Below are 19,573 nucleotides of genomic sequence, written 5' to 3'. Positions count from 1 at the left end.
TCACAGCGTGATTTTTATGCACACCTGTTTCCTTGTATCAGACTATCAGCAGCCTGCAGTGACTCACTGCCACTCTGGTCTGCAGGGGAAATGGAACTAATTTTCATTGGGGCCCTCCCAGAGGGAAGAACAAACCCAGAGGAGACAAGCAACCCCTGCAGGCATCCAAACTTCTGCACCAGAGGCTGAGTGAGCTGCAGAGGGGGCCTAGTGGGTGCATTTCCCTCAGCCTTCTCCCGAGACTCAGCAGCTGGGCACTTGCGCTGCACATGTGTGTTGGAGAATATGTCAAGTTTAATTTTTGTTTAATGTCTCCAGTCAGGCTTGGTTTGCCTTTGACTTGGGGAGAGGAATTCTCATGGCTTTTTTAAGGGAAATGAGCTGAACATCTCAATGAAATAGGAATAACCCAAAAAGGTCCCCAAAAAGATAATGACCATCAAGAACACATTAATGACCATCAGCAAACATCAAGGAACATCTGCCCCAGACACTGCCCCCTGGCATAGTTGGAGACACCTGGTCTAGAAGAGGTTGAGAAGAAAATCAAGGAGGGTGGACTTTATTAACATAAGAGTCCAAGAAATCTGGCTCCAGGAGAAAAAAAAAATACTAAGAACTATGTGACCTGAGACCAATGAATATTAAATGAATGGAAAATTACATCTAGTTGAATATTAGGAAGTCTGAAGCTTAATTATGGAGCTTTGGGTATTGTGATGTGCTTTTTCTTATATTAGTTTATTTGTAATTTTGTAGTTTCCTTATGCTGTTCCTTTTGTCCCTGCCCTTTTCCCAGAACTTTCAGCACTTTTCTTTTATTAGATGCCAGTTTCTCCCCTCGAAAATTTTCAGTTTTGTATTTCTTCAAATTTTATTAGTTCACTGAAACCATTTTCCTCCCTTGAAATTCTTTATTGGTTTATACATTGTATTTCCCGCCTTGTTTTTACTCCCAATTTTCCTGATTTGTTAAAGGTTGTATCCTCCCGCTGGGACCTGCCCCTGTCTATAAGTTACTGTTTGCCCTCAGTTCAGGGTCCTGGGATGATGAAGAAGGGAAGTTTTACCATCAAATAAAGTTACCCCGGGACCCGTGTTGCTGTTCCTTTGTTTCATGCTGTGCCATCACTGGCAGCTGGGATTTAGTGGAGCTCGGGGGAGGGGGATTGTTGCCCCCCTGTCACCATCTAGCTGGGCCAAGCAACAGTGATGTGTAGTTATGTTATTGTAGTTTAGATGTCCTCTGTTCTCCCCATAGTTCCCTTTCCCCCCATGTGTTGTTACCATCAGGCAGCCGGGGTTGTCAAGGCCAGGTAGAAGAAGGCGTGCACGTGTCCCTTACCTGGGGCAGTTGGGAATGGAGAAGCTTGTTGCCAAGGGGGTGCAGCATGGCAACACCTGATCTCCCATCAAGTTACAAGAAAGCAATCTCCACCGATAAATGGCAAAGAGCTGACTGAGAGACTTTGGCAGGGCCCAGGGCTGTCTGATGCAAGTCTCAAGGGTAGAACAGGCTGAGCACCAATCTTGAAAAAGAAGCAGCAACGTGGTCTCCACGAGGCCAGTTCCCAGCGCTGCAAATTTTTCCTTATATAGTCCTTTGTTTTATTTTTGTTAAGGTTTAATAAACCTTTTTAAATTTTCAAAGTGAGCAGTTGTTTCTCACCAATAGAACTACTGTCAATATGCTTTTGCTTTGTGTGATTGGTCAAAAAACTTTTGAAGTAAGTTGTAACATTAAGTTCTTGGTCTGCTGCCAGGGATGTGTGCTGCTGGCATCTTCCCATTGTCATAGCCATGTAATGGAACTGATGCTGGAAAAGAAACAGCTCGAGATGTGTTCCCCAGCAGTCCCATCCCATTCGTGATTTGTACGTAGACCCCCCGTCCGGCAATAAATGGTGCTCCTCAGTGAGGAGGATTTGCAGACTAGAGGAATATAAAAAATAAAAAATAAGACCGTGGACAGTGCTATTGCCAGAGGCCCAGGCTGTTAAAAGGAGGAATGGATCATGCCCTTTGTTGTCTGTCGCTGGTATGCTTGTAAGTAACAACTTTAGGGGCTCCTGGGCAATGAGATGGGAAACCATCTATCTAAAACAGGAGGGGATGTCTTTTACCAGCTTCAGACAATTTTACAGGAAAAAGGACATTCAGACAGCTCAAAACATGAACTAAAAGACTTATTAATCTGGGTAAAAGTGAATACTCAAAATATGGACTTGAAGTCTGCTTTTACCTTTGATTTCTGGGACCAGATAAACTGGAAAATTTACAATCTAGTCTCTCTCAAAAGGAAGAGACTTTAGTCAAACCTGTTTCCAGAGCTTTATCATAGAGCTTTAAACAGAATGATCGTAACAGAGACTTTCTCAAACACCAAACCAGAACACCTAGTTCTAAGATGTTAACTCCGAGTGGTGCTAGGTCTTTGTCCTTCTCTGGGAGGATCTCGGGTTTTGTTTGTAGCTCTTTCCCTTCTCCTGTCATGTCTGGGGTTTCCCCAGGCAGTGTGAACAGCATCCCAATCCCCGCAAAGGGGGAATCAGATAAGCTTCCAGCTTCGGTCGTGTCCTCTGTTTCTTCCAGGACTCCCTGTGCCTCTGATGCTGTGACCAGGCATCCTCCATTCCTCCACAAAATCATCCACCCCTGGATTTCCTGGGAAAGCATTCGGGATTTTCGTTGTGCTCCGAGAATTTGGGGTGTCAGGAGTCGTGTTCTGGGGAGATTGGGAGTCAAACGGGTGTGAGAGATGAGAGTTTGGGGAAGGTTTGCAAAACGAGGGCTGCTGTTTCTGAGCCCTGTTCCTCTTCCAAACAAGTTGTGGTCGGATCTTGTTCTGAAGTTGTTCAGCGGGGTCTGCCAAGGGGGGCTCCAGATCCACTTTGCCTGGCCGAGGGGCTGTGGGAGTCACCCCTGCCACGGTTTCTTCCCGGGAAGTCATTCCCTCAGATTGGGCTCAGGCGGGCAGATTGTTTTGCAGTTCTGAGAATTCTTTTCATAGAGATTCCTCCACCAAGCCTCTTCCAGGGTTTTTGCCGCTTTTAGCACCCCAGACTCTGGTTACAGCTAGTGGGGGGGCTTTAGATTTAGCTCTGCCTGCAGGGAAGCAGGCAGGGGGACAAACAGAAGCAGTGGGAGGCAGCCAGGAGTCGAGCAGAGCTGGGATGGCTCTGCCCAGAGAGATGGATGGGGTGGAGGTGGGAGAGCTCAGGAAAGTTTCTGTGCAAACACAAAGAGTTCATTAGGAGCCTTGAAACCTCTCTCATTTGTTGCTGGGAGGGCGGGGGGAAAGCATGCTGAGATCGCAGCTCAGACCTGAGAGTTTTCCAGCTGAGTCCCTGTGGGTGGGGATGCGGTGTGGAACCTGTAACAGTTCATTGCAAAGTGTCACAAATACAAATTTGGGATCTACAGCTCTAGAGCAGCTTGATTTGTATGAATCTAAAAACCCCAATTTAGTGAATTGAGATGTGATTTAGCAAGCTCTAGCTTTCTTCCTCTAACCAATACAACACATTCCTCTGCCGCTACCTCCAGCGGCGGGCAGGGGAAGGGAGGTATGGGGTGTGTTAAAAATGTAGAGCTCTCCTCCTCCACCCTTCCTGGCAGGGCTCCCGGGAAGGGCGACACCTCTGCCAAGAACTTGGAGCTTCTTGGCAAGGTTCCTGAGACAGCTGATTGCTGTGACAACACTACCTGTTCTTCTGTACCAGATACAGGAGTGATGAGAGGCAGAAACCACACACAGTCTAAATCAGAGGGAAACCTTCCACTTCAACTACCTAATTCATCTAATATTAGTCAAAGTTTAGAAAAAATTTAGACTCAAATAAACAGCTCCTTGCCTTAACCTGTAGGATATAGTCATAATGATGTAAATCCATGCTATGAAACTCATTCTCACCATGATATAAAAGAACTCCATCAAGCTTTGAAAGAATGTAGGTTCTCGTCTCCTTAAGAATGTCTTGAAAAGTATATTTAATTCTTTTACTTTAGTCCCTGCTGATTGTCAAAATGTAGCTTCCTTGATCTGAACCAATTCACAATATCTTTTATGGGAATTACAATGGAAAAAATCTTCTTAATAAATCAGTTGAAAAATGTAACAATACTCCTTATGAGAATATAGATATTATATGCCCAACTAGCAAGTGATCCACCTTTCCACAGACCAGAAAATCAGCAGTAGAATTGCCTCAGCCTATAGTCACAGATATTAAAAATGCTGCTAGAAAAGCTTTCCTTGCAGTTGAGCCAGCTGGTACCCATGTAAATGCTTACCCTACTATCAAACAAACTGATTTAGAACCCTTTAGTTCTTTCCTAGATAGATTAAGCCAAGCTGTTGAAAAACAGTGTCCAGGTGAACAAACTCATTTCTGTTTTATTCAAAACCTTGCTTTTGTCAATGCTAACGAAGAATGTAAAAAAATTATTTTAACTGTACCTGATCAGCCTCCAAGTGTAACACAGATGCTAACAGCTGGCAGTAAGCTCACCTCTCCACAACATCTGGCTAATGTACAAGTCAATGCTTTTGGAAAGCAGATTGCAGAATGGCAGCAAGAATAGTCTAGAAAAACATTGGGAGATAATTTAGGAAAAGCTTTAAGTGAAAATTTGAGACAACAAATGGAAAAGCTTGAAAAAGCCCTAGAAGCACAAACAAAAATTTTGTCAAAATCTGTTGGCACTTTACTATTGGACTCTGATAAAAAAAATTTCTTGCTTTGCTTGTAGTAAAACAGGTCACATTAAAAAAGATTGTCCTTCAAAAACAATCCAACCTAAACAACTTTCTATTTGCCCTCGATGTCGGAAAGGGAAGCATCTTGCTAAGCACTGACAGTCTCAGTTTGACATTGATGGCAAACCTTTGTCGTTAAAGTCAAAAAAGATCGTGGATAAACTCTAAAAAGAGTGTGGATTAGCACTGCGCCTCGACACAAGCAGTGGTACCTCCTGACAGTCAATTACCCAGCCAAGTGGCATTGGTACCTCCATCATTTATTCCGCAGTCAACCATTCCTCAAATGGTCCCAGCTCAATACCCTCAAGCAGAAGATTTGAATTGGCCTCCTCAAAATTAATACAGCTTTTAAATAAATTTTGTTATGAAAGTATTTCTACTGGAATTATCAGGTTTTTTTCAACTAAGACAAGATCTTTTAATTATAGGCAAGGCCAGCACCAAAATTTTCAGACTTTCAGTGCATCCAGCTGTTGTTTCAGTAAATTGTAACAAAGAGCTAGTAATTTTAGCTCTTGCACTTAATGTTCCTATAGTAATTCCACCAAAAACACCTATAGCTATTGCATTCCATGAATACATCTAAGCAAAACAACTTTCCAGAGAATTCAATTCTGTCTGTGCCATTTGGAACTCAGGTCCTGAGGTCTTTTGGGTGCAATCTTTAGATCACAGCCAACCAAAATTGACTTGTAGCCTGACTCACCGTGGTAAAACAATTTCCATTACAGGCATGCCAGGTACTGATGCAGATGTCACTGTAATTTCTCACGTGCTTTGGCCCAGTGATTGCACTTTGGTAGCTCCTGCAAATTCCCTCACAGGGACTGGAGGTGCTACTGCGTGTTTGCAAAGTGCATCCCTGATTAACTTTACAAGTCCTGAAGGACAAACAGCCACGGTGCATCCTTTTGTTGTTCAGAAGCCTCTCAGTGTCTGGGGCAGAGACATCCTGTCCCAACAGGGAGCAAAACTAAAAGTGAGCCTGTGATGGAAACCACACCAAAACCTGCCACTTTAAAGCTGAACTAAAACACTGATCATCCTATAGAGATTGATCAATTGCCTTTAACTGAGAAAAAATTAAATATCCTTAAAAGATTAGGAAAAGAACAGTTACAACAAGGTCACATCACACCCACAAACAGTCCCTGAAATTCACCAGTATTTGTCAACCACAAGAAGACATCGGACAACCCTAGAAGTTGCTTCATGACCTAAAGAAGATCAATAAAGTAATTGAAGACATGAGAACTCTTCAGCCTAGACTTCCTTCTTTATCAATGATCCCAAAACCCTGGCCTCTTGTTGACATTGATTTAAATGACTGTTTTTTCCACATCCCACATCATCCTAGTGATGCTCCAAGATTTGTCTTTTCAGTTCCAGTCAGTCATCAATCGAAGAGAACCCATCCAGAGATGCCACCAGAAATCATTGCCTCAAAGAATAAAATAATTGCCTATAATTTGTCAATATTTTGTTGCACAAGTTTTGTCTCCAGGTCAACAGAAGCATCCAAGATCCATTATTCTACACTAGATAGATGATTTGCTCATCACAACTACAATGCAGCCAAGGAGAAAACAAACTCGTGCTAGTGTTGTTACTGAAATCCAAAATACTGGAGTTGAAATTTCTATGACCAAAATTCAAGAAGTTCCACCCTAGAAGTATCTAGGATGGAAAATGACTGAAAAAAACATTACAAAAGATACAGCTCCAGACCAGTATCAGCAACCTACAAAATTTACAACAACTTCTAAGAGAAATCACTTAGGTCAGGACTGATTTGAGAATTACCAGTGATGAACCGAGACCACTTTTTAATTTACTGAGAAGAAGCTGTGACATCAATTCTCCTAAAACTCTAACACCTGAAGCTCTTGCAGGCCTTAACAAAGTCATAGAAGCTCTCCAAAGACGACAAGATCATCGCTGTATTCCAGAAAAGCCTTACTTTTTTTGCAATTTTGAGAGAAAATAATGCAACTTTGTAGCCTCATCTTTTGATGAGACTCTTCTAAGAGAGATCCTTTGTTGATAATAAAATAAGTCTTTCTTCCCTACAAGTTTCCAAAGACTCTTTTTTCAGTTTTAGAGATAATAGCACAAATTGTAATGAAAGCCAGAATAAAATTGTAAGTTTAGCAGGTCAAGAATTTTAGTTTTCTATTTACCATTGGAAAAAAAAAATCTTAATTAGGCAATGTAAAATTCTGATGATTTGCAATATGCATTGTTATATTTTCCAAGTATTTGTTGTGTTCATTACCCAGCTCACAAATTATCGCAAGCAAAATTGAGTTGGAGAGAGAAACCTATGTTAGGCAAAGAACCCTTGAACGCAAAAACTCTTTTCACTAAGAAATCTAGCAAAAGTCACAAGTCAGTTGTAACTTAGTTGAACCAAACAACTAAAATTTAAGAATCAGATATTGCAATAGTAGAAGGATCTCCTCAAATTGTTAAGCTTGCTGCTGTAGTTTGGGCTTTTCATCTCTTTCTACAACCTTTTAATTTAATCACAGATTCTGCTTATGTTGCTAATGTGGTTAAAAGAATAGAAAGATCAGTTCCAAAAGATGTTATGTTGCTAATGTAGTTAAAAGAATAGAAAGATCAGTTCTAGATGTTATGTTGGTAATGTAGTTAAAAGAATAGAAAGATCAGTTTAAAGAATGTTAATAATGACACTTTATATCATTGGCTTTCATGTCTTTATACAACTTTGCAATCTAGAACTAATCCATATTTTGTTTCTCACATTAGGGCTCTGTCTTGGTTTGAAAAGACAGGAGTCTGTGAAGGAAGGCAAAAGCCTCCTGTGAAATGGAAAAGGTAAACCCCCTCCTTCCGAATTATCACAATTTCAGAATTAAGAGGGCTCTCAGGCAAAGATATGGGAATGGGAATAACAGTTTTTTACTAGGAAGGAAAAAAGCTAAATAACAATGTAATTTAGCACAAGCAAAAAAAACCACTGGCAGAGTGAGAAAAACCTGACACCCTGAGAAGTCAGGGTGTTGATAGTAGTCCAGCCAGATGGTGGCTGCTCCTCCTGGAGCGGCGATCTGCAGAAGGGTGTAGATCCTTTCTGAAAATGTGGCAAAGGAGCAGCTGGGCCTTGGTTCCTGATTCCTCTGGGAAATCCAGCGAAGAAGGCTGTCTGTGGTCTCAGAAATGCTTGTTTTATGGTGTCAGGGATGCTTGGCTCCTCCCTCTGGGTGGAGCATCTCCCAATGGGATGATGTAACTAATCTTACCAGCCACAGTGAGTAATTCAATAGCCCATTAGCAGGAGATTATCTTCCTGTCAGTGTCATTGTTCTTGAAAGAGATAAGAAAAACTGCCTAACCCCCAACAGATGGCAAAAATAGAATACATGCTTATTTTAGAAGCCAGGACAGGCTCATTCCTTGCTTCCTAGATTTTTAGTGGAAGGAAACGCAGGAGCACAAAGCCTGACAATGGTTATTTCAAACACTTTACCAAACATTTTTGAATAAGGAAAACTGAGTCATGCCTTTTTTCACCAAAACGCACAAGCACTTGTGCAAATGTTTCAGATTTCCAAAAGTGAAGCTAAGGCTATCGTCAGTACTTACACTCAGTCAGCTTGTGCAGCCTCCTGTTTCTACAAGAGCAGTCAACCCACAAAGCTTACAAAGCCTGCAGTTATGGCAAACGGATATCACTAAATATCCTTCCTTTGGTACATTTAAAAATATACATGTTTCAGTAGACATGTTCTCTTGCACAGTTTTTACTTCTGCTCGCAAAAGTAAAACAAGTAATCATGCCTGTCAACCTTTTTTGCAAGCTTTTGCTTCATTAAGTGTACCCCAAGAAGGAAAAACTGACAATAGTCCTGCATATAGATCTCAAAAATTAGCCACATTTTAAAAAAATTAAGTGTTCATCACAACTTTAGTATTCCTCATTCTCCCACAAGTCAAGCAATTATTGAGACAACACATCAACCATTAAAACACGTTCTTCATCGACAGAAGGGGAAGTAGAGGTCACACCACAGATGAGGTTGAACAAAGCTTTCTATGTTTTGAAGTTTTTAAACAGCTCTGTTGCAGAACCCGATCCACCAATTTTTAGGCATTTTTCAAATAAAAGACAGATGAAACGGAAAGAAAATCCCCCTGTTTTAATTAGAAACCCTGAGACTGGACAAATTGGAGGTCTTTTTGGCTTAATCACTTGGGGCAAAGGGTGTGCTCCTGTCTCTACAGGTGCAGGAATTAAGTGGGTCCCAGCCAAAAACGTCAAACCGTATCGCACCCCAGAACGTGTTGGAGAGTCCAAGGCCGTGGAAGCGAGTACGCAGACGTGAGCCCAACAGAGGCATCACGGGCCACGCCTGGCATTCCTTGTTCATCCCTGGAACCTGCAAAGTCTGATTGTATGCTATTTATCAATGTGTCAGTTGTGTGTTTCGTAGAATCTTTTTGGCAAATGCATGGGTTTTGTTTTGTTACATTAGAGATCCCCCTACTGGATTTTCAAAGGTGAAATTCTTTTTAAAGGTCAAAAGCAAAGTTTTTAAATTGAGATATATAGGAAGATCTTTTGCCAAAAATTTACTCACTAAAAGGATGGAACGAAATTGAGTGATACACTAGTGTTAGTTGGTTTTAATTGTTTCTTGTAGTGCAAATTTGCCTGTAGAACAACTAAAAACAAATGTTTGGGTGACCTTAGCCAAGGCAACAGGCTCAGATATCATATGCTTGTCTAATTCAGAAGCAGAAAACCTGTCCAGTTGGTGTGCCAGTAAAGGATTTGCCTTTGATTGAAAAACAATTTAATAGTAAGCCTAGTGAAATTGACAATGAGAGCAATCCTGTACTGAATTGGAACATTTGGGCCAAGGAACTTCCCAAAGCAGTGTCTGAACCCCAAGAATTAGAAATCCTCGGTTCTTTAACAATGGACTTTTGCCTTACGTTGACAGATAATGACTCACCAGAAGGTGACCTTCCAAAGTACAATGTTAGTCCCCATTATTTTGCATACAGAAATTCAAGTTTTTAGTGTAGTGATTCAGACAGTTGGGATGTGCTTTCCAAGGCTGACCAATGTCCTTGACAATTGCCAAAAGGATATGGGCTCATTTGTGGAGATAGGGCTTGGCAAGGCTTTCCATCACGCCTTGAAGGTGGCCCATGTAGCATTGGCATGCTCACTGTGATAGCACCTACTGCTAAAGCAGTCATTAAGAAGAAACATAGGGGAACAAGATCTGCTCATCACTATGATGAGAATTGTAAGAGTGATTTCATGCCTTAGAATGCTGCCAAAAAGGTTTCAGCAGGTTTGTTTTTACCCCAAGTGGCTTCAGCAAGGGCATTGAAACAATGAGATTGAGTTGGATGTTGGCTGAGTAAAGGAACTAATGCCACATCCACTGCAATCAGTGATATGCTGACAGATGTTAATAATGTTAGACATGCTACCCTTCAAAACAGAGCAGCAGTGGATTTTCTTTTACTGGCACATGGACAGGGTTGTGAGGAATTTGAAGGATTCTGTTGCATGATCCTGTCAGAGCATTCTGAATCCATCCAAACAGCATACAAAAGCTGAAAGATTTGACAGCTCAAATTAAAGAAGATGGTCTGTCATACTTAGATGATTTGTTCCAAGAATGGAGCTTTGCACCTTGGCTAAGGGAACTCTGTAAGATAGGTCTATACGTGCTGAGTGTTTTGGTGGCCATACTAGTAGTGACACCTTGCAGACTTTGGTGCGACAAATGATGGACAAAACTATCAGAGAAGTTTTTATCATACAAGAGAGAAAAGCAGGAAATAGATTTCCACAAAGTTCTCCAAATCTTTCCGAGATGGTAGATGAAGGTATAGCCATAGAAAAAGGTTTTGAATTAAAACCTTAGAACAGGCGAGAGTTTTTGAACAATGAGTTGTAATTGTTATCAGACATGACTTATGCCCTTTGAACCGACTGGATTTACACTGCATTAAAATTGCTGTGTTGTAATATAGCAATACTTAATGTGAGCAAAAAGGAAGCTTTAAGCAAGTAACAAGCAGATATATTAAAGCTACAAAACGCAAGGGAGTTAATAAAGGAGACAGTTAGGAAAGTTTCTTTTTAGTTGAACCAAGAGGGGGAATTGTGGGAATCCATAAAATCTGAGGGTTTTGGGAAAGCTGCAAAAGGCAAGCCTCAGTGACAGCAGAACTGCAATTAGAGCTAAAAAGTAATCATAAGATTTGTCAGCAGAAAAATTGTATAAGAAGTAGGCAAGTAAAGACTTAGAGAGCAATGGTCTATGTATTAACACTTGTCTAGAACAACTCCCTAACCTGCAGAAAAGTCTATCTAGTTGAACATGAGGAAGTTCTAAGCTTAATAATGGAGCTCTGTGCGTTGTATTTTAAGCAGATATTGTATTTGAAATAAGCAAGCATTATTTTAACCAAAGGAATGTGTGCTTATAGTAATTGGATGGAACTAATGTCAATAGGTTTTGCTTTTTGTGATTGGCCAGGAAACTTTTAAAGTAAGTTGCAACATTAAGTTCCTGGTCTGCTGCTTGGGATGTGAGATGCTGGCATCTTCCCATGGTCATAACCATATAATGAGACTGATGCTGGAAAATGAAACTGCTCGAGGCACATTCCTGAGTAGTACTGTCCTGTTCGTGATTTCTACATAGATCCAGATCCAGCAATAAGGGGCAGCTGTCCAGCTGGGCCCAGCTGTGCCAGCAGCTCCAGCCGTGCTGGGGAGCCTTGCCAGCTCTGGGCCCTGCTGTGCACGAGGGTCCCTGTGTGCCACTGGCAGCTGGGGCCTCAGCCACCTCCTCTCTGCACAGGAGCACCTCTGCAGCTTCACAAGACCGGCCAAAGGCCTCAGTCATGGAGAACTGGGCCTGTCCTCTTGCATCTCCGTGCCAGTGCCCGTTGTCCCTGCCATCGCTGCATGACCATTGCTGGGCACATGCTGCTGCCACCATCACCCAGAACAGGAGCCTCTGTCCCCAGAGGTGCTGCTCCTAGTGTCCAGCCAGGACAGATGCTGCAGCCCTCCTGCCAGGGAAGGGCCTGAGCCCAGCAACATCTTTGGGCTTCAGCTCCTGTGTCTGTGAGCTACCACCAGCACTGGCTGAGCTGATTGTCTGGGCACAGCCTAGAGGGGCAGCCAGCAACCACATATAGGACTCCTGAGAAAAAGCGACCCCATTTTGTCTTTGATTTACATTTTGACATATTAGAAATTTTTAGAAATATTCAGCATTATTTTTCATAGGAAAAAATCCCCAAATGATTCTTACATTTTTCTATAGTCCTTTAGGATATTTCAAATTACTTTTTGAATTAGAAAAATTTAGAACACTTTTACACTTGTAGAATAAAAAATAAAATTGCATTTAATTGGTAATCTTCACTCTAAGAAGAATGAATTCATAACAAGACACCCAGTGTACTGGAGAGGCTCTTTTCTCACTGAAGATTTGTACCTAGTGAAAACAACCAACTTAAAACCTTTTCCCTGATATTTTCTAGGATTTCTGACAGCTCACGTCTCCATCTTCAGAGGCAAAATTTGAGCCCAGTGGGCATCTCCTGCAGTGCAGGAGGGTCTCTGTGTGCCAGCTGCAACTGGGGCCTCAGCCACCTCCTGTCTCAACAGGTGTCCATCTGCAGCTTTACAGGAACGGCCAAACACCTCAGTCTGGGACACCCGTAGCACACATTTCCCATCTCCATGCCCACGCCCGATGTCTCTGTGCCAGCTGCTTTAACAGCTTGTTGCAGTGCAGATGCTGCCTCCAGCCAGACAAGGTCCTCTCCCGTGAAGGCGCTGGCCCTGCTTTCTGGCCCCTACTGAAGGTGGGCAGGGCTTGGCCCAGCTCTTCTCTTGCACTAAAGAGATGGAGCTGTCACCCCAGTGTCCGGGTGGTAGCAGCAGCAAAGCCCAGCCAGGATCAGCACTGGCTGAGCTCCATGCCCAGGGGCAGCTGGGGATGGCCACGGGGTGGGCAGGCAGGAGCCAGGCAGAGGCTGCTGTGACCTGTGGAGGGTCCCTGGGGAGATGGGGCAGCCCATGCTGGGCATCCCTGGGCTGAGGGCACATTTCCTTCCATGGGACCATCTGGGACTGGACCTCCTCCAGTGGCATGCCCAGGAAAATAGGAAAGACATCAAGAGCATCTCCAGGGACAGAGCCTAACCAGCAATGTCAGCAGGTGAAAAATAAGGTTTTTCTGAGCAATGGAACTGTGATAAAGCAAAACAATCAGGGCAGTGCATTCATACAGATGGGGGCACACTCTGGGGGTACAGCTAAGGCCATGAGGTCACAGAAGGGCTCTGGGGTCACAACAGGCTGAAGTCTCAGCAGGCCCTGATGTCACAGAGGTGCCAGAGGTGCCAGAGCCCCGTGGTTGCACAGCAGCACAAGGAGCCAGCAGTCAGTCCCTGAGCACAACTGTTGCGGCAGCAGCGGCGGTGGCAGCAGCGGTGCTGACGTTGGGACAGCGGTGTTGGGACAGCGGTGGCAGCAAGAGCTGCGGGACTGGCAGAGGGCAAGGCAGCATGGCCCTTGCTCTGCGCCTCCTCCTCCTGCTGCTCCTGGCCGCGGCCCTGCCTGCCAGGGCTGCCCAGGCTGCTCCGCTGCAAGCGCGGGGAGCAGGTGAGCCGGCAGCCTGGCTGCCCTTTCCCGGGACAGCGCTCCCTGCTCCCTGGGAAGCGCTGGGGATGGTTTTGCCCAGGTCTTCAGGGAATGTTTCCTCTGTGGGAGGGAGAGTGTCCCAAGGGGCCCTGGGTAGCCCCATTTCCCATTCCTGTCCCAGAATGTTACACAGGGCAGGTAAAGAGGGTGGAGAGTGACCAGAGCCAGTTCAGAGCTCCCCAGGCCCCCATGCACCTTTGGCCATGTCCATTCACATCTGGCTCCCATGGCCTTACCAGACACCCTTGCAGTGCCTGGTTCCCTGAGGCAGAAGGGGATCCCAGCACACACAGAAGTGGTTCTGGTGTTTGCCCCCTTCTAGATTTGGATCACGACTTACATGACTTGGAAGTCCTGGTTAATGACACTTTGAATGGCTTGGAGAATGCTGGAGGCAAGTTCTGCATTTCCGTTTTTACTGGCAGAATAATCAGTGTCCATGTGGATAAAGCTCACTCATGGGCCATTTTTGTTAAGGTTAAGTCAGAGTAGAAAGATTCTAAAAACTTTGCCCTGCTCCCTTCTGGAGCCCTGAGAGATCCCACAGGATCACTGTCAGTGGGAGGAAGCAGCATTTAGCTGTCCATCTTCCTCCTGTGTGCAATGCCAGTGTGTCCTTCCGTGTGCTCTGTGCAGCCACAGAGAGGAGCAGAGAGGGAAGGGGCCGGGCCCAGGGCTGTGCCCCGGGGCTGAGCCTTGTGGGCAGCCTGAGGATCTCCTGCAGTGCCACAGGAGCTCTTCTGTCCTGCCTTTCTTTGCAGCTGAACCTGCTGGTGAAGGTGGTGCAGCTTCCCAGCTCACGTCCATTACTGAGCCTCTGGGTGATGCTGAGGGTAGGTCAAGTTCTTTCCCCTGGGAGAGCTGCCAGCTCAGAGGCCAAAGCTGGGCCAGGGGGGCATCGCTGCAGGTGCCAGCACAGAACCATGCACGTGTGTGCCCTTGCCCTGCGCGATCCCCTCCCTGCTCCTGCGGCTCAGCGGTGCCTGTGCAGATCAGCAGAGATGGCAGAAGCTTCTGTGGCTGTTTTGTTACAGGTGTGTCTGCAGGGAGGACTTTCCCAGGTCCTTTGGTGGATGTTGCACGCAAGCCCATCTCCCATCACAGGGGTGAGTAGTTTGTTCCTGCTGACCCCACAGGCTGAGCCCTCGTTTTGTGGGATCCTTTCCTGGGAAACGGAAATATTTCTCTTAAGGTCCTCCAAGACGGAAGAAGAAACCTACAGGAGCTCGTACATCCCTGGAGGAATCCAAATATCTGGAAAAACTCCTGAGTGATGTGGACAGCCAGAGTGGTGGGTGCATTTCCCTCAGCCTTCCCCTGGGACTCAGCAGCCGGGGGCATTGGCTGCACATGTGGACACACCGTGCCCGGCACAGCGGGAAGGCATCCATGCACCACAGGCCATGCACACCCTAAGATCCCCTGCAATTTCCCAGTCTCTGTGCACATCTGGAGGGGCCGCTCTGTGCAGGAGGGAGGGCCCTGGAGCAGCTCCAAAACCCTGGCCATTCTCCTTATCCATGTCTTTGACAAGTGTTGCCTGGAGCAGAAGGGCACAGCACAGAGGAATTATGGCATGCAGGCTCAGGGGGTTTGGGTACTGAGCACGCCTGTGCCAAGGGGCAGCAAGGTGCCTGCAGGCCCCAGCTCTGGGGGAAACAGGGAGTGAGAACGTCCTGCCTGTAACCACAGTGCTGCCAGCTCAGCAGTGCAGCTCAGCACGGGCTCACGCTCCCCATTGCTCCCACAGATGCAGCCAGCACCTCAACACATTCTGACATCATCTGGAAAAGCATGAGAAGAGTTTTCTGCTGCGGAACACCTTGTTTGATTAAGTTGATGGCCATTGTGGCTGGTGCGGCACTGTGCCTGATGATGTGCTGTGCAGGAATCTGGTATTGCTGGACGAGAAAATGGTGAGTGTTTTGCGATTCTCCACCTCAAACAGCTTCCTTTAAAGGCTGCTCATAGTCAGGGAACATTCCCAGAGAGTCTGCAGTGGAGTTGTGGCCAGTCCATGATTGTCCAAATAACTCTGCTGAGGGTTCTGCTGCTGCCCAGTGCTTCCATTGGCCTCTCAATTGCTGGGGCTTGTCCTGGGGAGCCCTCTGGGGCAGCAGCCAGTGCTGGCTCCCACTGAGGCTGCCTGGCCAAGGGCAGCCCCAGGGGCACAGGGCAGAGGCAGAGGGAGGTGGGGAGGAGAAAGAGCAGGGCCGAGATTGCCCTTGAAAGGCAGAGGCGCTCTGGGGCCCGCTCCTGGCCAGGGACCCTGCCCAGAGCCGTGCCCTGCTGGCCGGGGCCTTGAGGGGCAGCTGTCCAGCTGGGCCCAGCTGTGCCAGCAGCTCCAGCCGTGCTGGGGAGCCTTGCCAGCTCTGGGCCCTGCTGTGCACGAGGGTCCCTGTGTGCCACTGTCAGCTGGGGCCTCAGCCACCTCCTCTCTTCACAGGTGCTCCTGTGTATCTCCAGAAGACCAGCCTAAAAACAGAGGCAATGACAACCTGACCGTTTATCCCAGCTCTTCACTTCCGCCCCTCTTTGAACTGCCGTGGCTGCATGAGCATCATGAGGCATCCCAAAACCCACCCCTCCTCAATGAGACCCTCTGCCCCTGAGCCCCCTGGTCCTGTTCCCTGGCCAGGACTGAAGGTGGGCAGCCCTTGTCTGCCAGGGCAGGGCTTGGCCCACATTTTATATTTAAATAAAGAAATAGAGTTTTCGCAGCTATGTTTGTGTGGTAGCACCAGCAAAGCCCACCCGACACCAGCACTGGCTGAGCTCCATGCCCAGAAGCAGCCGTGGATGGCCACGGTGTGGGCAGGCAGGAGCCAGGCAGGGGCTGCTGTGCCCAGCGGCGGGGCCCCGAGGGGATGGGGGAGCCCATGCTGAGCGTCCCTGCGCTGAGGACACATTTCCTTCCGGGGGAACATCTGGGCCCTGACCTCAGGAGGCACACAGGGATATTTTCGGGTCGCTGCTGAGGGGTGCAGGGATCCCTCATGAGGCACAAAGGAGTATTGATGGCCTCTCCTACATTGTGCAGGGATCCCTCATGTGTTGGGCAGCAGGGTTAAATTTGAGGAGGTTTTTTACTCTTCTCAGCACAGCACAGGGACACTTGGCCGAGGTTTTGCCAAGCTGGGAGAAAGCCTCTTGCAAAGGCTTGGGCCCAGCCTGTGGGCACAGCGGGCGGGCGCAGCCCATCCCCTGGGCCAGTCCGGGCTGCTCAGGCCGGGCCGGGCCGGGCCAGGCTCGGGCCCCGGCAGGGAAGGGCCGCGGCCCTGGGCTCTGCTGAGGCTGCTGAGCTCCAGCCTGCCCTGTGCTGCAGCCCAACACATTGACAGCCATGGCCGTGCCCTGGGCCACCGCAGGCACCCGGGGCTACAGCTGAGGCCGCGCCTTCTCCCACTGAAGGGAGGCTGGCTCTGTTCCCTCGGAGGGCACAGCTTAGCTCCCAGCACCTTTGGGAACCTGCCTGCCGGGGAAGTGCTGGGGGGCAGAGTGTTCCAACCCTTCTCACTGGGAACTGTGTCTGGTGATGTAGGGATTTCAAATTTTTTTCCCTCTAAATTTGTGTCCTGGCAGAGGGTTAAGTTTGGTTGCTCTCAGTAGGGCGCTTTTCTTCTTGGCAGTCAGTGGGGCTTCAATGCAGCCAGGGTTGAAGGAGGATCTCTGGCCGCTTGGGCCATGGTTGTGGGACACCTTGGCTTCATCCTTCCTTTGGCTGTTATTTGCACTGGTGCTTGTGCAGGCATTTTACAGTAACTGGCTTCAGTTTGTTCCTCTTGGTACCAAAAACCGAGAATAAACCTCTTTAACACCACTGTAGTATTAAGAGGCAGGCCTTACTTTCTTGACTTGCTGGATGCACAGGCCATTGGCATCACAGGGCCTTCTTGGTGGGGTCTTCAGATACCCTGGTGGTCACTGAAGAAGGAAGCTGAATTTTCTGGGAAAAATATAGTTTCCCATGTGTGGAAAAGAATAACCTGTCACTTCCCCATCCCTTTCTATACAAAGTGATACAGGCAAGTGCATTCATCTATCTCTGCCTTGTCTATCTATCTATCTATCTATCTATCTATCTATCTATCTATCTATCTATCATCTATCTATCTATCATTTATCTATCTTAATAATCTATTGTGGTGTTGCATTTTATTCAAATGGTATGCTCTGTCTCAAAAATGTAGCTCTTGAAAATATATGGTTTATTCCAAGCTCTGTTCCTCCCCTGAAGTCCCATGAATCTACAATCCCATTTGCCCAAACCTTATTTCGCACCTACATTGAATTTCCCTCTTAAGCTGTGCGAGGAAGACCAGATTCTCTCATGGCCCATCTCTCCCCTAGGCTCGCCCTCTCTCCCCCTCTCTTTCCCTTTCCCCCTTCTCCCTCTGAAACCATGTTACTCCCGGGGCTGGGACCCCCAATAAACCCTCATCTAATCAGCACCCTCAGAAGCCGTGTGGAGTCTCCTTGCGTGCCTGCTGCTGCCAGCCAACTCACAGCCCAGGGGGCCCTCCGGGGACTCCCTGGGGAGCTCCCCTCAAAGGAACTGCTACAATCCATGAAATATTTCTATGCATGATATTTTGTTTATTCGTAAATTATGACACATCTCTTGAGAGCTGGAAAAGAATACCATCCATCTTTGATATAGAAAAGCTTGGGTGTAGGAGCAGACATGATCTGTGATTTCCTTCTTGCTAGACATATGCTGGCTTGTTTATATTGACTTTCAGCTGAAATCCTACAAAGCTGGAAAATGACTGGTGGCCATCACTCTGATATCCTTGAAAGCCCTTTATGGATTTTAATTTTTTTCATCTATGGTGGCTGGTAAATACCTTTCTTCCTTAAGCTATGTGCAGGCAATATTGGAGGTAGAAAATAACATAACACGGCATATTTTAGTTACTTGAAAATTTTCTTGTGAAATTTTATGGCAGTATCTCCTGCCTCACAGCTAAAGCAGCAGGTCAGCTACTGAGCACAACTTACTGCATAGCTGCAGCTCATGTTTCTACAGTGGAAGTGGCTTTTTGTTCTTCTGCATGGGTATGAAACACTACCAATTGAAAGGCTGCTTACAGAGCAAAGAGCCTTTTTTAGTGTAGCCTGGACTTTGGGCAGGTGGTATCTGTTAGATGAATACCCAGCAAGCTACCTAAGTTATTTTTCCTGACTACTCCCTCGTGATTTTGGCCTGGCTTCTTTAGGAGATTCTGTTTTCATTTAGAAATGGCACAGTGGAGCCAGTGCTGCCTCAGGACAGGTGGAGCTGGGACAAATGGCTCATTGATTTTGATCTCAACAAAAAGCCACCTGAGCTCCTCATGACAGCAACCCCACAGAATGGTAATGGATCCATTAAAACTAACTCATCACAGAGCTTTTAACTTGAGGCTCTGACATATGGTGCTTGTTCAGTTCTGCCATGGAGGAAGGGAGTTTGTAGACAAAGAGGTTTAGCAAGGAGATCCATGTACAATAAAAGTGCTTCTATTTCAGCAAATGAAGTATCTTAGGATGTAAACCCTAATCCATACTCCAGTCTTATCCCTCCATTACCCAAATTCTTGGTCTTAATTCCTTTGTCAGTAGGAAAATATGACAGGGAAGTGTAGATCCTCCTTTCCTTCTTCAGCTGGACAGCTTGTAATCTCGTCTTCTCCCACAGACAGGAGCAGAAAAACGGGAATCTTGTCATGAAACCATACTTGGGCAAGTTTGCCCTGTGTTTGTTTTTGCCCTGAAGTAACTGAGATTCACCGGAATATTTACAAGCCATAAATGATGGATTTATTGGGGTTGCTAGAATCTTTCATATTTTATGACTTTTCTGCTGCACAAGAGCCTGGCACTTGCAGAACTCTTACCCCATGCACTTCCCCAGTGCTTCTTGCAGAGAAGCTTTGGGAAGCACTCAGGAAAAGTGCCATGTTCATGTGTGGTTTGTGGAGCCCACAGGACAGGGAAATGTCTTTGCAGTGGGCACTGCCTTTTATTCCAAGGTGTAGAAGGATTCTTGGCTGAACAATGCCATGATATTCCCCTGTGGGAATTGGACAGCCCTGGTCTGCAGATTACAGAGT

The 19,573-nt window shown here is 46.3% G+C and overlaps 2 long non-coding RNA genes across 2 annotated transcripts; both read left to right on the top strand.

Moving 5' to 3' along the window:
• Positions 1 to 14,188: 14,188 nt before the first annotated feature.
• Positions 14,189 to 14,710, top strand: LOC135308374 (uncharacterized). Its single transcript, XR_010368812.1, has 3 exons — positions 14,189 to 14,311; positions 14,513 to 14,584; positions 14,671 to 14,710. It is a non-coding gene; the product is annotated as an uncharacterized LOC135308374 (long non-coding RNA).
• A 530-nt stretch (positions 14,711 to 15,240) lies between these two features.
• LOC135308167 (uncharacterized) lies at positions 15,241 to 16,198 on the top strand. Its single transcript, XR_010368719.1, has 2 exons — positions 15,241 to 15,394; positions 15,925 to 16,198. It is a non-coding gene; the product is annotated as an uncharacterized LOC135308167 (long non-coding RNA).
• The last annotated feature ends 3,375 nt before the right edge of the window (positions 16,199 to 19,573 follow it).

Source organism: Passer domesticus, chromosome 9 (genome assembly GCF_036417665.1).
Source record: "Passer domesticus isolate bPasDom1 chromosome 9, bPasDom1.hap1, whole genome shotgun sequence".
In the NCBI taxonomy this organism is placed as follows: Eukaryota; Metazoa; Chordata; class Aves; order Passeriformes; family Passeridae; genus Passer; species Passer domesticus.
The sequence above is the reverse complement of the archived record's forward strand: the minus strand, read 5'-3'. Positions and strand labels throughout refer to the sequence as shown.